Source organism: Ictidomys tridecemlineatus, chromosome 2, assembly GCF_052094955.1.
Source record: "Ictidomys tridecemlineatus isolate mIctTri1 chromosome 2, mIctTri1.hap1, whole genome shotgun sequence".
NCBI lineage: Eukaryota > Metazoa > Chordata > Mammalia > Rodentia > Sciuridae > Ictidomys > Ictidomys tridecemlineatus.
In genome coordinates this window covers 19,665,086-19,682,694 of record NC_135478.1, presented here as the reverse complement: position 1 = coordinate 19,682,694, position 17,609 = coordinate 19,665,086, and the positions used below count along the sequence as shown (strand labels likewise).

The window sequence follows — 17,609 nt, the reverse complement described above, 5'->3', positions numbered from 1 at the left end:
GACATCCAATGCCCTTACACAGGCAATCAAGAAAAAGCATCACTGTGGGTTTTTATGCCTTGAATCAGTCTCTCAGACACTGGTTTTCCCTGTCCCTGACATCCATCCCCCACCCTTCTGGCTTGTTATCAGCTCGGTGCTGTCTCTTTGCATTAAAGTGACAAGCAGCAGCACAGAGCTGACAACAGGAGGCTAGAGCTGTAATTTGCACTGACATTCACTGGCGTTATCCACTTATTGCCTGGAAAGCCAAATAGGAGATTTGTCTGATTTTGATCCCTGGAAGAAAAACGACAACACTGCTCTATTCTTGCAGTTCAAAACAAGGCACCAGCCTGGTCTCAGGCCTGAGTTCTGGCTGGCCATGACCAGCTGCATGATGTGGGTTTTCAGCATCAGTCTCCCTTTCCTCTGAAGTGGAATTTTCTGTCAGGCCTGAAATCTAGCAAACCCTGGCCTGTGAGCTTCGGATGCTGGTGGATGTGCATGTCGTTTTCTCAGCTAATCACAAAGCTATTTGCAGGTTACCAAGGGGCCTTAAAGGGATCCTTGTGGGAACAACACACCCCAGGGAAGTCAGACCCTAGCTGAAAAATACCTCAACAGTTCTCCTTCTGCCTCCCCAACTCCCCTTTTTAAAATACCCCCAGCTAGATGATTTATAAGGCCCAGTGCAAAAATGAAAATATGAAACCCTTTGTTCAAAAAAAGCAGGAAAAACGTACTCAAATGCGAAAAAGGTACTAAAATTGGCATTCTTCTGTGATCTCTCCCTGACTTGTAACGCTTTTTATTTCCTAGGGCATGCTGTCCTAAATATTAGCATAGTAATAAATACATAATCTAAATTATCAGCGTGAATTTTAGCACCGATCTCTATCGTATGCGATGCCAGTTTTAAATGCACATGTAAGACTACTTATATTTTGGAATCATCAAAATGGCACAGTTTGTATTTCAGAGCTCATGCACACATATAGACTTCATTCCCTGCTGGAACAATGGAAATGTTCCATAAAACCAACCATTCTTCTTTCCCCTCCTAACGTAGGCACTTCCTACCAACACTCTGCCCCCATCTCACTGCTGAGGATGGAAGGAATGAAAGGAAAAAAAAAAAAAAAAAACGATAGTTGCCCTATTTGTTTCTTTTCCCTCCATGTTCACCATGTCCAGTGTGTGGCTGCTAGCCCAGGGAAGTCACATGAGTGAGAAGGTGCTAGGGCTCCTCAGCGGTCTTAGGACACAGTTGTCTGCTGCTTTTGAGGCGAGTTCTGGTTGCATGGGAAGGGATCCCTCTGGGCTGTTGTCTCAGTGGCTGATAAAACACAAGTTCAAATATAAAATTTATATTAAGAGTTCCCAAATGGTGACAGCAAAGCATCTCATCAAGAATGAGGCCACTGTAAAGGTCTCATGCTCCTGAAGCTGGTCCTACCAGTCAGGGTGGTGGAATAGGAGAGCTGATATACACAGAGGGTGTTTACAATAGCCAGGCACAGAGGGACACATTTTATATTTTTATCAGTCACTGAATCTCCTGACAACCAAATATAGCAGGTTAAGTTCCTACCCCAACTTTCAGATACGAAACTTTAAGCCCTAGGAGGTTAAAAGTCATAGAACATGCCACTGGTGGACCTGAGAGACAGATTGAAACCATCTGGCCCAGAGCCTTGGCCCTAACTTCTATGCAAACTGCTTCTCAGGCTAAGTCAAGAAAAGCGTTGAGGGAGGTCACACATTTCCTTTCCCCTCTTGCCGTGCCTGTAGTCACGTTTACATGTCAGAGTTCAGGATATTTCTGTTCAAGTGGGAATCCATAATTCTACTTCTCAAAATATTAACCTTTGCTTAAGTCCAGGTCAAGAGGCTTACAGGCATTTTAAGGGCAATAATGAGGGGTGGATCTCACACAGGGAGATCTAGAGTTGGCCGAGTTGGGGAAGGAAGTTGGTGGGTCCAAAGGAAGCCCCTTCTGCCTGCTGTTAGTCTTGAGAACGTGGGGGTTTTACTTCGGGACTCACCCAACTAAGCCCTGGCTCAGTCTTTCTTGTCCTTTAGTAAACAACATGCACACACACACACGCCTACACACGCACCTCCACACAATCCAGCTCTGCCTCCAGCCCTCATTCTTAGGAACCAAATGTCCCTTCCCCAGCCCCACATCCCATCCCTCTCTCCCAGTGTGACTCCAGAACATTGAGCACCCATGGCCTGGAGAGGTGTTGTCTGTCAAGTTCACCAGGTCAAAGGCTGCCCTTTCCATCCTGGGCACCACCCAGGACACTGCCCACATCAACCACAAGGAAGCACAGCCAGGAGGGAGAGGAGCGATAGCTCTGTGCTGGTATTTGGGGAGGGGAGGGGTCTTGTTTAAGGGAAGGGACTTGGGGAGGGCACAAGAAGGGAAATGCAAGGGCAGATAGCCCTTGGCACAAGGTCTCAGAAAAGGGATGGATCATCAAAGTACCCAGTGGCTTTCTGTCTGTCCTGAGGGGTTAATTGTCAGTCACTGATCAAGTCCAATTTGGTCATCTTTATAGCCATCAGAGCCAATTACCTTTTAGGAGTAGTGCATGCTTTCTGATTAGCCATCCAAACAAGGGCAGTGTCAGATGGGAGCCGTGTCTTCACGGATCATCATGAAGGTCATGGGCAGAAGTCCCAGGCTCACCTGCTGTAATGGCTACTGTTCCAGGATACATTAAAACAACAGTTTGAAGGGTTTTAATTTCTCTTATAAATATTCCTGTGCACACAGACAAAAAAAAAAAACCAACCAGAAAATGTAAAGGATGCATCATTTAGGATTTTTTTTTTTTTTGTAGTTGTAGCATGCCTTTATTTTATTTGTTTATTTTAGTGGTGCTGGGGATCGAACCCAGTGCCTCACACATGCAAGGCAAGCGCTCTGCCACAGAGCCCCAGCCCCAGCCTCATCATTTAGGACTTTTTAGAATATAAAATGTATAATCTGTTTCAGGATGTAGGACTCTAGACTGACTGCCTGGGCTTGAAGAAAGGACCTCTGAGAAGGAAGGCGATGGCTTAACCAGTTTTTTATTCATTCTGAGAGTAGCCACTGCAGCTTCTCTTCCTCTTTGTCTTTCATTTTCCCAGAACATGGAAGACTTCCTCTGCATCTTTCCATCTTGCTTTGAACAGTGTCTTATTGCCTGGCAGCAGAAGGGGACAGAGCGCCTATCCTTCTCTGGCTTCCTCTTCTGGGTTGTATTGCTCTATTTCCATCTGGGTGCCTTGTTTGGAAACCAACAGGCATGAATTTGATACATAATGCCAATGCCTTATCTTGTTAATGTCACACCATTGACTAAACAAGACAAAGAAAAAGATGCCTGATGACCGATTGGTTTTATATTTCATGTGACACCCACTTGACTTTGGACAGCCCAGAGCAAAGAGCAGAGCAAAGATTATCTCAACCAGAATTTCCCAGGTGGCTATTTTGGGGTCTTTATTCTTCTGTCCCAGAATTTTCCTTTTTTTTTTTTTTTCTCCTCAAAATTATTCCTGGTCCCAGGGCTTAGGGACAAGAAAAAATTGTTGGTCCCTCTTAACATAAAAGTTGAGATCATTTTTTTTTTTTTTGTGGCCCAGGTCAAGTTGGATAGGCATGATCTGCTAAAGAGGAGTGGAAAATAATGCCCTTCCCAGTGTCACATTTGGTCACCTTGAGTGAGAGAAGGGGACTCATGTATATAAGAGTCTATAAGGCTGGGCCGAGTGGCGCACACCTATGATCCCAGCAGCTTGGGAGGCTGAGACAGGAGAATCATGAGTTCAAAGCCAGCCTCAGCAAGAGAGGCAGTAAGCAATTCTGTGATACCCTAAATAAAATACAAAATAGGGCTGGGGATGTGACTCAGTGGTTGAGTGCCCCTAAATTCCATCCCAGGTTAAAAAAAAAAAAAAGAAAGAAAAAATAAGAGTATACACAACCAAAAGACTATGGTCTCTGTCTTTTTTTTAATTAATTAATTTTTTAATTTTTTTTTATTTTTTATTTTTATTTTTTTTAGAGAGAGTGAGAGAGGAGAGAGAGAGAGAGAGAGAGAGAGAGAGAGAGAGAGAGAGAGAGAGAGAGAGAATTTTTAATATTTATTTTCTAGTTCTCGGCAGACACAACATCTTTGTTGGTATGTGGTGCTGAGGATCGAACCCGGGCCGCACGCATGCCAGGCGAGCGCGCTACCGCTTGAGCCACATCCCTAGCCCCTTAATTAATTTTTTTAAACAGGCAAATGAGACCCCACTATCAGCCTGTGAATGGAAATTCAGGAAAAAAAATAGACATTCTTCTTCTTTTGATTATAATTTTCTGTTAATCTAATTTTTAAATCTCCAGCAAAAATTTCTTACACTGTGATGATACAGTTTATGTTGCAGATAGAAAACCTCCATCAATCCAGGTTTGCCGATTTCTTATTTCTCCTGGCTTTGACAGTGGAGGGCCCGGGTGTTGAATGCCAAGCAATTGGAAGTTGACCCCTGGGCTGGCTGATCCCAGCTCTAAGTTAATCTTCACCAACCACCAATGAGATGGGCAGCATCACTCTGCTGTGTGGCCACAGAGGACATTCTTTTCAAGTTGTTGTGGGTTACCATGGAAACAGGGCCATCTTAATGTTAAGAATAATTTGCTCTGTAATGAAAATGGCCTCTTGCTAAAGGAAACTGAACTTGGCAGCCCTTTGACTCATTCTCAGTTGCTGTCCCCACCCCACCCCCGCCCTACTTTCTTCCGCTCGCCTAGAGGTCTTAATTTTGGTGATCTATGAGGTGTCAGCCAGAAGGTCTTGTGCTCTGCTGCAAAGCACTATAAAAAGGCAGATGTATGACGGTGTCATCCGCAAATACCCTAGAAAGTTAAGTGTTAAACCGGCGTTAATAATAAATGTTTTCCTCCAAAGTAGGTTATGGCCCTATCACCCTAGCCCCTGAAAGTATTACAAACAAAATCTCAGGGAGTCCACAGACACCTAACCCTGCCTTTGTCCTTAGAGGACAGTCAGAGAAGTTATTAAATGCCATTCCATCTTGTCTGTCTGAAACCCTGGGGTGGAGAGAGAATAATCCCTCCTAATTCCTGAACTCTGATCTCTACAAGTAGGAAGTCTTGGAACCAGAAAGCCCTGGAGATGGCAAAAATGACTCTTGAAAGTCTTCCTCTGACCCAGTGTTTGGCTGCCACCATTTTGATTCCAGTCCTCCACCGCGTCTGAACAAGAGGAGGCAAAGAAACACCATTGATCTAGTCCTGCCTCACCTCCCACTCAGGGGCCCTGCCTCCATCTTTCCACCACATACATCATGGTGCCTGGATCATGCCCGTGTGTTTTTTGAAAATAGCCCACAGGTGGGGAGCCTGAAAGAAGCACCACTCACTGAGGTACAGAAGAATTTGAAGCTTACATGACAGTCGTAACCCATGGCTGTGATCAAGACAATTCCAAGTTGAAATTCTATATTCTTGCCCCAGTAGATAAAAAGTCCTGATTGCTTCTCATCGTCTATTGCTTCTCAGTAAAATTGGTGGCCAGTGTTTTTTTTTTTTTTTTTTTTTTAGAAGGTTCCTCCAGATAGAGGACAAAGAGTCGACATGATTGGGGAAATGAGCCATAGTCAAGAACTCCAAAGGCCCCCATTTCAAGATGGCCTCCCTAGAAGCAGCCCCTGAGAAAGAAGATTCTAGTGAAAGTGACTCACTAGGAGGTGTTCTCAGGAAAATCCAAAGCAGAGTGGAAAAAAAAAAAAAAAAAGAACTGGGAAGGGAAGGAGAACAAACAAGTTTTCTGATGTCAGACAAGTTCCCTGGAGAGCGTTGTTAGCACAATCCCTCAAGAGACCCAGGATAGGTCACATTCAAATATCCCCACTGGGGAGAAGGGAATTGGAGAATTTATATCCCTGCTGCAGTGGGGAAGCTTAGGATACCTGCAGGCCAAGCAAATCCAGGAACCTCTGGTCAGACAGATGCAGGCCCAGTCAAGAATGAGGTACGGAGTGCTTCTTGATGTGGCCAGAAAGGGTGAAAAGCTCGGAGACATGTGGACACAGGACTGACAGCATCTGCAACACCCCCCTACCATTATCCCCCATGAGAAACTAAAGCCAATGAAGGAACCTAGAGTTCTTCTTGATGCATCAATTTTTCATCACTCATTCATTCATTTAAGCAAGCATTGTCTGAGCACTGCTGTGTTTCAGCCATTGTACTAAATGCTGGGATTTTTTAAAAAAAGGAAGACAGCATTTATTGTTCCTGAGAGGTGAACAGTCTAACAGAGGAGCCTGTACCCAAATGTGTTTCACCCAGGTCAAGTTTGTGCTTAACTATTTCTAACTTCTGTTCAGGGCTCTTCCAGGAAAAGCCAAGCTTTTTAACCTCAAAAAAAAAAAAAATCTATGTGCATGATTACATAATCCAGGGATTTATAAGCTGTGCTGCTGCTTCATGTTCATAAATTACCTTGAGATCCTTGGATGAAAAGCCCAACACGAGTGCAAAGTATTATTAGTATAAAAGTGGTATTAGGTAATACCAAAATAAATAAGCTGACGCAGGAGCTGTGTTCTACATTTAGGGGAGTGTTCTGGGTCTCCTAGGTCCTTTATCTAAGAATCAAATGCTCCCAACAGCTATAAAACATTCCTGCCCTGGTTTGTCTTATGACCTGAGTATTTTTTTTTTTTTTTCTGGCAGTAAGCTTTGGTAAGTGCCCTGCTGGTTCCAAGAACTGTGGCTGCTGAGCAGCATTTCAGTAGCAGCCCAGGCAGAGGGGTTACTTAAGGTTACTTGAGGTCATGCCCATCTACTGCCTATGACCCACATGCCTGGACCAGGAGAGAGGCAAAAGGCCTGGAATGAGAAGGACGAAGGACAAAACACTACCACTCTTAGGGTAAAACAGGTTAGGAAGAGTGCAAGCCGTCTTTATGTCCCTCCACTCCCAGGACAAAGACTGGACTATCAAAATGGACCCTCAAGATGGGGTGGCCGATACAGGAAACTCAGTTAAATTTGAACTTCAATTAAATAACAGATACTTTAAAAAATAGATGCATATCCAAAATATCTCAGATATCCCAAATATCTCATGGGACACACACTGAAGCATGATTTGTTGCTTATCTGAAATCCAAATGTCACCGGACATCCTGTATTTTGGTTTTTTGACTCTGGCAATCTGCCCCAAGGGCTTTACCAGAAGGACATGTCTCCTTTTCCTTCATTGCCAAGGTCAGAATGGGAGAGCAGAAAACTATAGAGGACTCCATTTCAGGCTACATGGGAGGTTCAGATTTTTTTCAATTAAACCATTGATCTGAAGTCAACTAAAATGGCTTTTTCAGGCCCTCCCCAACTGTTCTGAACTGAGGGATATGGAGCCCCAAACTGTTCTTTTCTTTGGGGGAGGAGGTACCAGGTATTGAACTCGACCACTGAGCCATATCTGCAGCCTGATTTTGTATTTTATTTATTTAGAGACAGGGTCTCACTGAGTTGCTTAGTGCCTCACTTTTTGCTGAGGCTGGCTTTGAACTCATGATCCTCCTGCCTCAGCCTCCCAAGCCACCACTCCTGACTCCCAAATCATTTTAATCACTTAAAGTCCCTAATGCCAAGCCGAAAGCTGACTGACCTGGACAAGACAATAGACCAGTATGTCCATATGTGGGAGAAAGGGAAGCAGAGTAATGACCAGGGCCTTGAATTCTAGAATTCCTTTTCTTTTCCATAGATTTTTAGTCTGTGATGGGCTTGCCTTAAATTTTGAAGTTAAACCATTCTTTATCTTTTAAACTATAAAAGAAGAATGAATCTAAAATTAGATGCCACGTAGATTTTAAAGTCACAGGGAGTCAATCATCCTCAAATCTCCCATGTGCTCAGCACATTTTTCCTGGCCTTGCACTCTACCAGCAGTTTTAACCTTGACCCAGTCTCAGGATCAGGAATCACCAGTGTTATTCAACCTTCTAGCAAGGTCGGCAGGTCAGGCCAACACAAGTTAAGGGGCCTGACCCTAGCAACAAAGACACTCATACAAACCCTTCATGACACTAGCTCTTCCCATTTGAGCAAGTTGTCAGGAGGTAAACTGGAGCCCGATTCTTAAGTTTAGAGCCAAGTTCTGGGTATGTCATTGAAGGATTTCAGACCCTGCCATCCATAGGGTGACTGGTAGAGTCCACAAATTCATTCCATAAATCTTTTTTTCTTAATTTTTTTTAAATGTTAGTTGTTAATGGACCTTTATTTTATTCACTTATTTATATGCTGTGCTGAGAATTGAACCCAGTGTCTCACACATGCTAAGGCAAGTGCTCTACCATTGAGCCCCAGTCCCAGCCCTTATTCCATAAATCTTTACAGAACCTGTTCAATGTGGCAACTGGGGATAAAGCTGGGGAGAGACAGACAAGGCTCCTGCCTTCATGGGGCTTTCATTCTGGAAGATGGTGTGTAGACAAATAATAAACGCTTAAACAAATCAGCAAGCATAGGTCAGCTGGTGACAAGTATACTTGGGAGACAGGGACAGAGCTGCGGGGGGGGGGGGGAGGCAAGGCTACTTTATGGAGGACGAGCTGAAGGTCTTCTTGGAGAGGGGATGTCTGAACAGCCAGCTTCGTGTCCTATTTGGGGCCTCAGCTTTTAGACAGAGCTACTATAGAGCTCTAAGATGGAACAAGGTCGGCAATTGAGGGACAGGTAGGGAGGCCAGCATGTCCAAAGTGGAGTGCTCAAGTTGGGGATCAGAGAGATTAAGTCCAAGCACCCAGTAGTCTCAGGCCAGGGTAAGCAGTCTGGATTTTATTTGAAGTGTGGTAGGGAAGTGGCTGGAAAGCAAATTTTACCCAGTCTTATCCCAGAGTCTCACCTTCTCCTGTGAAGATCAAGAAAGAAAATAGGGGCTCAACTCATAGATGGGCAGAGTTACCTGGAGACCCTCAAGTGGGACACAGACCATCTCCTTGTAGAACTTTGGTCTCTTCACCTGCCCATGGCCTCACACACAAAAGTTGGCTCCTGGAATTTTTTTTTTTCCAGGATGTAAAATCTTTCTTCCCTAAAGCTTCTTATGCTTTCCCACAGAGCTACTAGATACCCAGATAAGATATCAATCAGGCCCTGCAAAAGTAAATATTTTGGCCCTGAGGCCTAACGTGGGCTGGGAAAGTCCAGTCTCCGTATGCCTTCCTGCAGAGAAAGACAGTCCAAGCCTAACAGTGGATGTTTAGCTGGACCCTGGCACTGGGGCTGAACATTTTATACACTCAGCTCCTTGGACTGAGAAGAAGGCCAATCCAGCACTTGCCTGGGAATGGATTAGACCCGTGGTACTCAAACTGTGGTCCCAGTCCAGCAGTATCAGGGAAGTTGTTAGAAATGCTAAATTAGAAACTCTGGAGGCTACACTCAAGTTTTTGTGTTTGAAGAAGACTTCCAGATGATTCTGGTTCTCAATGAAGTTTGAGAAGCACTGTTTTAGAAGAAAACTGGGCAGAGGGTTAAGGAAAAAAAATTTAAAATTTCTGTTTTTTTCTGAGACTTGGCTCTCATTGCAAAGTCAAATCAGGGCAAAACCAGTAATCTTCAGGGCACTGGGATGTGTGATGTCGTTTCTGCCCCAAACCCAACCAACCCCACAGAACCTAACCTCTGAGTTCTCCATTCAACAAAACTGTGTGATTAAACACATGGATAATGAGTTAACTTTGGCTGTGTCTCCCAGTGAGGACCCAAGTCCTGAGTTTATTCTTGGAGTACCCTGGATGATCCCAGGACATTCATTCATGGCTCTCATGCTCTTTCTCTGCCGAAGACACAAAGATGGTAAAACCCCATCTCCACCCTTGATACATAGCTTGTATCAAGAAGAGGGTACAGGTCATGAGTTCTTCGGGAGAACTCTGGGTTGGTTGGGGGAGGCGTGGAACTGGAGAGAAGAGATCTCAGACAGATCCAGGAGGAAAGTGTGGCCAAGGTTGATCCAGTTCAGGTAGTCTCACAGTGGAGGCAAATCATGGCACAGTCAGATGGGAAAACTGGAGTTGACTTCCCCACCTGTTCCCTGATAGCAGGACTGTCTGAGGAGCCCCCTATTCCTCTGCAGATCAGAGTGTGCTTGGAGTGCCAAGGGGAGGTGGAAGGGCAAGAAGAGGCACCACTGGCACTTAGCTGACCTGGGCCACTCACTGGCCATCTGACTGGCCAGCCCTAAAGCCTACCATCTCCTTCTCAGTACTCCCACTCCAATAGACACTCCCAAACCTGGCTTCCACCCCAGATTTTTGTCCATTTGAAAGTACTTTCAGCTGAGCAAGGCAGGACCAGGACTAAGTCCTTGCCACTTGACCACTCCAGTCCTTAAAATCTAGACCTCCTGGTTCCACTCATGCCCATGGCATGGCCACCTGTGATAATTCACTCATTCAAAACTATTTATTATGCTAGGCCCTGACCTAAATGGCCCTCTTGTCATCCTGTCACGGTTGGTTAATAATTAAGCAGGAACTTTTGGCCTGGCTGGTAATCAACATGGTAACAATGAACTACTATTTTTCACCTCTCAAATCAGCAGTGCTTTGGTCTAAAGAGAATAGTTTGGTGCCAGTTTGTGAGATGAGCACCTTCAACACTATCATTTGGAACATCCTTTCTATAAAGCAGATCACTGATAAGTATCCAAAAGTCTTTAAACTTATTAGCCCACAAAATTCATCCAGAGGTTTATTTTAAGGAAATTATTAGGGATTTAGGCAAGTATTTATGCTAGCTACCATTTACTATGAATACACCACGTGCCATGCACTGAATACATAAAATGATCTCCCATTTCAACAAAACATTGTTTTTAATAGTAGATAATTATAAACAAGCTATATTTGCAGTGAGAGAGAATGTTTAAACCACTTAGAATTAGTCCACAGAACAGAATACGATGCATTAAAAACTCTCAGAATTTTAAGTGCCACGGAAAAGCTCTGATGTACATACCATGATTCTAACTTATAAGAAATACAAAATAAATACATGTGCTAAGATAACAAAGAGAAATAAATAAAAATAATAGCAGGTAGTATGGCAACATTCTTAAAGTCTTCTGCATTTTCTTAGTTTTCTACAATGGGTGTGCATCCTTCTATGATGAAAAAATTATAAAAATTAAAAAACACACAGGCACACAGATGTTCCTCCTCCTCTGAACTTATGACCTAAGGAACTTCTTATCTCATTCTTCCATCAGACAGCTGACTCCTTGTCCAGCCCTGCTGAGTCACCATCTCATCTGAGATTTTTATTTTCTCTGGGTCAAGTAGGTATAATAATCCTGACCTCTCCACCATCTTCAGGAGAAGAAGGTTGTATATTGCAGGCACCTTCTGCTTATAAAGCCCCAGGTGAATGCTAATGACTCTTATGACTAATAGACAAGTACTTTCTGGGAGAGGTGAGTCACGGTGGCTGTGACATCACCCGCGAGACTCACAAAGGAAGAAATGGTCTCCTAGGACAGGATTTGACATGAAGACTCCTCTTCCCAGAAACATGTCTTGTGTAGATTTCCAAGAGAGACTGGAAGGTGGAGTTATGTCCTTAGCTATTGCTGGTACCAAGCAACTCACACCCGTCACTGAGCATTTGCTTGTGGCACACACATTGCAGATCAGCTGGGGTTCGGCTTCTCTTGATGGGATCAGCCCAGTTGGACTCCAGGCTGCCATTCTGGCCCAGGTCTATTCCACATATCTCTCATCCTCTCAGGACCAGCAAGATTGCAGGGGCATGCTCTTCTTATGCAATGGCAGAGGTTCAACAGGACACACCCAGTCACACTAGCACATCTCATCCTGCTCTGTGCATGGCCTCTGCTGGTGCCCCATGGCTGAGCCCAAAGTCAAGGGGCAAGGACGCATCCTCCTCCTCCCAAGATTGTAGGAGGGTCTGCAAACTCTCATGGCAAAATGGGTGGATACAGAAAAAGGTAAAGAATGGAGGCCAGCAAATCAACCAAGCACAGAGGGCTGGAAGGTAACATGAGCCACAAAACTATCCAATTGTCCAGACTGAAGGAAAGGAGAGAAAGGATGGACAGGAGTATGGCTACAAGCTGTTGGACACAGCTGGGAAATGCCTGCATTCACTCACGAAGCCAAGAGACATTGATTGGAGGGTCAATCTTGGAGCTTCACCAGGCTCCAAGACTTACATAGGTGAGGGTGAAAGCAAGACTTCTCTCCCTCTAGTTATTTACCTTAAACACTTTATTTTCAAACCTGAAGCCCACAGCCTTACTTTAAATGCACTTTAATTTGCAGCTTTCTTGCCTCTTGCGTTGCTATGGTTTTAAAAGGTCACATGTATTTTTATAATCTCAAGACCATATCTCAAGCTCTTCTCTCATGTGCAAACATCTTTACGATCGGACTTCTCCCTGGGATGGAAAAACGGATGTGTCTCCAGTGTGGTCTACATCTGACGGTGTAGTTTATGGCCAGGGAGGGTGGGTTGGATGGGTATATGGACCAACTGGCCAGGAGAACACCTTAGGAAGGTCAGGGGTTGGGGGATTCTGCAGATGTGCTACACAGGTTAACAGAGGAGATGCCTCTGCAGAGGCAGCAGACATGGAAGGTTGAAAAGACAGAGGAGAGGGTCAGGAGCTGGGAAGCCACTGGCCATGCAGGTAATGTGGGCTGCTGCTCCCGGCTAGGTGACATGAGGAAAGGTTGGCCATGAGGAAGCAAGTAAAACCCAATGTAGCTGAGCAGGTAGGAAAGAGCCCTATGGGCCAGGCCCCAACTGTGTTCCTTTTATACTTTTCTATGTCACTTAACAGAGGTGGCTAGGACCAGGCTGAAGGGCTAAAGAACCAAATGCAATCTGTGATCCTGAAATAGAAGCCAGCACAGACCAAGGGCCCTGCCACCCCACATCAGCTGTAGAGCCTGTGTTTATTATTCTTTTTTTTTTTCTTTTTTATGGTCCTGGTGATTGAGCCCATGGCCTTGTGCATGGAAGGCAAGCACTCTACCAACTGGGCTATATTCCCAGCCCCAAGATTATTATTCTCAGAAGTGGATGATACAGAATGACTGCAAAACAGGAGTATCTTTTTCTTTCCAAAATAAAACAGAACGGCAATATGTAAATCAATGGAAGGGTAACTGATGTGATACAGCAATCTGTATACGGGGCAAAATTGGGAGTTCATAACCCACTTGAATCAAACCATGAAATATGATATATTAAGAACTATGTAATGTTTTGAACAACCAACAATAAAAATAAAATAAAATAAATAAAACAAATGTAGAAGAAAACAACCTAGTGTGGAATCCTGATAAATAATTTATAAATAAATAAAAACTGGCAAAGCTAATACAGATGACCTTCCTAGCAAGAGCTCATTGTACCTATAAAGAGTCAAGAATTGAACCCCAGTCGAATCCTCAGGGGGAAAAAAACATCACCAGACACCTCCCCAAACATCTGTCCTCAAAAACATGAGGGTCATCAAAAATAAGAAAAGTTGGAGAAACTGTCAGGACCAAGAAGAAATATGACAACTAAATGTCCTATGATATCATGGGTGGAATCCTGGAACAGAAAAAACACATTAGGTAAAAACTAAAGAAATCCAAATAAACCGTGGAATTCAGTTAATAATGATATGGCTTCATTAATGGTATCAAATGAGCTACACTAACATAAAGTATCTTAATTAGGAAAAACTGGGTATGGAGTGTATTGGGACTCTCTATTGCTGTGTTCATAATTCTCTGTAAATCTGATCTAAAAAAATAAAGTCCATGTTTTGAAAACCAAGTCAAGGGTCAAGAGCACAGACTTGGGAGACAGGCTGCATGGAGTCCAGTCTCAGCTCCTCCTCACTGATTGTGAGACCTTGTGGGTCAAGTCACTTGGCCCTTCTCTGCCTGGGTTTCTTCACAGGGAAGAACCTGCCTCTGATGGCCATGGGGATCTGCCTCTGATGGCCATGGGGACCCAGTGACTTACAACTTGCAAGTTCTGTAAGAGTGCTTGGCACTTGATTAATATGACCCATGCTTATTGCATACATAAATAAAACTAAAGATATGGGCTTATCTCAAATATCATATAAAACAGTAGGAAAGGTTGTGAGCTTAGCCTGTTTATCTTTGCTGCCTAGCTTCCTCTCTAAGTTTCCCATTCTCTGCCAAGGTTGGAGGGAAAGACCCAGCCTGCAAACTTCTCACTGGAGGAGATACTAGCACAAGTGGATGCACCTCCTCTGTTCTTCCCAACCTCTTCCTTCTTCCCCAGGAGTCTCCTACTGGATCTAGGACTGAGAAATTTCATGGACACCTCCAATCCCACCATCCTTTCCCAGATGCATAGCCCCAGACTGTCCAGCACCTCTGCTGTCTGCACTGACCCTCTGCTAGCTCAAGCCTGTTGGTCAGGAAGGGAGCGCCACCATGCAACAGGATGCTCAGGAAATGCGTATGTTCCTTATGACTCAGGAAGAGTTCTCCCTAAAGAACAATCCTGAACTTTGTCCAAGTGGCAGTGGCAGAAAGTTTGCCATGGGTCATCTTCCTGAGAGCATCTGATCAAAAAAAAAAAAACCCACAGCAGAACCAGACTAGCACTAGCACATCTGCTGCTTCCTTCAGTCAAGACCTTGACCTCTGGTCATTTCCTGTTTCCACTCATGCTATGCTCCCTCTTTGGGGCTGCTAGTAAAACAAAAGCCAACAAACACCTCAAGGATGGGGCAGGAACTACAGATCTTAGGCTACAGGAGGAGACCAAGTCTCCCAATTCCTCAGTGGGCTCCCAGCTTCCGTCTTCCAAAGAGCATATTTTCTCATCAAAATAAAACATTAATGAAATGCTAATGAAGGAGGTCATTCTTGTGACCCTTGTTTTGCAGACAAAAAAGAGAAGAGATATAGAGTGGGTTTCTTGCTTGGAGAAGGGGTTGCATTTCTTCACCCACATTCCGTCTGGGGTTAGCTTGTTTGCTTTGCTTTATTTTTCATCATGCCAGTACCTGGAAATGACCTACATAGACCACATGCCTAATAATAATTTGGGCTTTATTAGCACCCAGCATTCAAGGGCCTCTGGGGATTTGGCAAAGGGCAATTTATGAAATCATTTGCTTGTTGCAAATAGACCTTCATATCTCCGGGTGGCCTGTGAAGGGAAGGGAATGTGGGCTGGGAATATGTGCACAGCAGTCACATGTCTGGCTTCTCTCCCTTTTAATTTTTTTTATATGGAGATTTCTAAAACCATGGCTCACTTGCACAAGGTTGATATTTAAAATTTATAGCAGCTAGTATGGCTCAGGTATCACCAAGCAGAAAAGATGTTGGCCAGGATACCCAGTCAGAGCCCCCACTCCCCAAAACCAGCTGGCCTTTTGGCATGACCCCTTAAGTTATAGGATTACAGAAAGATCTGGGGAAGGGTCTAGGTGGTCACAATGACTGTGCCAAATAACTCAGCATTTATCTAGCTGACTATTAACCGAGAATTCACACATATTCTGCATTCCTGCAAAGTACAGATCCATAGCACAAGGCTGAGCATGAATTTGTCCCTAAGCATAGTAGGTAACTATAGCAGGGTGTGGAGCAGAGGTGATTGGGTTTGGGAGACAGGAGGATTTCATTCTATTGCCTCTCACCTCCTCTCTGGTCTGCTGGAGCTGGTCAGGTGGGCCAAGTAATAGGTTACCTAAAATAGACAGAAGTCACATACAATAGCCTGAGATGATGAGAGAGCTAAGGAAGCCCAAGAAGCCCCCAAGTCCAGAAGGTGAATGTCCTTTGGAAATCAGACTTCAGAGACAGCACAAAACATGGCAGTGGCCAGTGGAGAGCCTAGGACAAGAGGGTGGGGGAAACCAGAGCACCACGAGAGAAGTGAATCCACAACCCTTGCCTCAAAATCTCCACCACAGTTCTCCCCGGGATGCTTGGCTGTGATTAAGCGTGTAGGGTGGGGTGCAGTTATTCAGTACTCACCGGCTCTCAGCACCTCCTTGTAAAAATACTTCCCAAATGTGCACAACTCCAACAGCGAGTTCTGTCCAGGAAAGATGTTCCAATGCCAAAGCTCATGCTTCAGAAAGACCTTCATCATGTGAAGGGCTGCCTTCTCCTGGGAAAAGTAGGATTTGGGTGACTGAAATTTTCCATCCCAGAATCCCAGTGCTCTAGGACTTTGGCTGAGAACGGGGTAGCTCAGATAGTTTTGCCAATGCAGTAATTTTTAAAACACTAGTGGAATACTAGGATTCTCCTGATGGATGCAAATCACTCTCCAAACATGTAAATTGTTTCTTCTGCTCTTCTGAATGCATATCACACAATCCTCCCAACAGTTATTCACATGGAGAACTAAGTGCCTCTTACTAGTAATGTATTAAGAGAATCATTAAGAATGACTGAATTTAGAACTTATGAGCCAATAGAGTGTGTGAGCTCAATACTTTATTTTGGTGTTCTACTCCAAATTCTGTCATCCTTGCAAACATGTGGCAACTAAGTTTCTGCTGTAGCCCCATCTCTGTAGTGGGCTGGAATGCCCACACTAGGAGGAAGCAAGTTTTGTTATATCTTACATCTGCAGTTGCTGCTGTATTGCCTCAGGTAGTTAACTGCAGATTATCTGATCTCCCTTACCATGGTTGCTATTCTATATTGATCTCATCAGTATTAGGGTCTTGCAATTTTCTAGGAAACTAGATTGAAAGTTACACATACATTGTGGTTCAAATAGGAGTCATCAACATCCCTAGTGAAAAAGCAACTGTTTAATAACATTCCTTCCTACAAGAAAAGCCTTGTTCATACAGCAACACTTGGTTATTTTAGGCATCTCATCTTTTTTCCATTGGAAAGTGTGAAAGGGTAGACTAGGTAGACAATGAGGTAGGTCTTTTGCCCCATTTAAGCAGGTTCAAGTTAAAAATAGTTGAACGGTTATTGCTCTCTTCAAAGAAGGTTTTTTTTTTGTAAGTATAATGTTATTATTTGAATAGGTTATAAATTCCTGTGATTCCAAAGTCAAAATAACATTAAAAGAATAATTGAGAAGTTTTGTTGCCAGTGCTTCCCTGGTCTATTTGGGTCTGACACTCCATTCCCTGGAGGTCACCACTTTATTGCTTTCTGATAGATTATTCCAGTGTTTTTTAATGCAAGTAGAAATGATGAATGCATAAAGCTCCCCTGACTGCACTTTAGAAGGTAAAGTTAAATAAGGTGGATAAATTCAGATATGGCTCCAAAATACTGAAATTGCACCTGAAGTTTGTTTTCCTAAGACCATCAAAAACACTGGCATTTTTCTTTATATCAGTTCTTTGGAAAAGGGAGAAACAAGAGTTTTCTCCCATCTCCTTGGCTCTGCTTTACCACTCCTCTGCACTTTCACACATCAACAAGTTCACAAAGATCTCTGATGAAGGTTAGCATTTTGTTCTGCACCCTACTCCCAACCTCCAATGAGCACACTTGTCTAGGGCCCCATCACATTGGTGCCTGTGAGGATGGGCAAAGGAACTTTAGTG

The 17,609-nt window shown here is 43.9% G+C and overlaps 1 long non-coding RNA gene across 1 annotated transcript; it reads right to left on the bottom strand.

Annotated features, from left to right (window-relative positions):
- Window positions 1-649: 649 nt before the first annotated feature.
- On the bottom strand, window positions 650-16,362 carry LOC106145294 (uncharacterized). The gene is made up of 3 exons (XR_013434315.1): window positions 16,060-16,362; window positions 2,567-2,755; window positions 650-1,318 (listed from the first exon to the last, which is right to left on the bottom strand). It is a non-coding gene; the product is annotated as an uncharacterized LOC106145294 (long non-coding RNA).
- Between the last annotated feature and the right edge of the window lie 1,247 nt (window positions 16,363-17,609).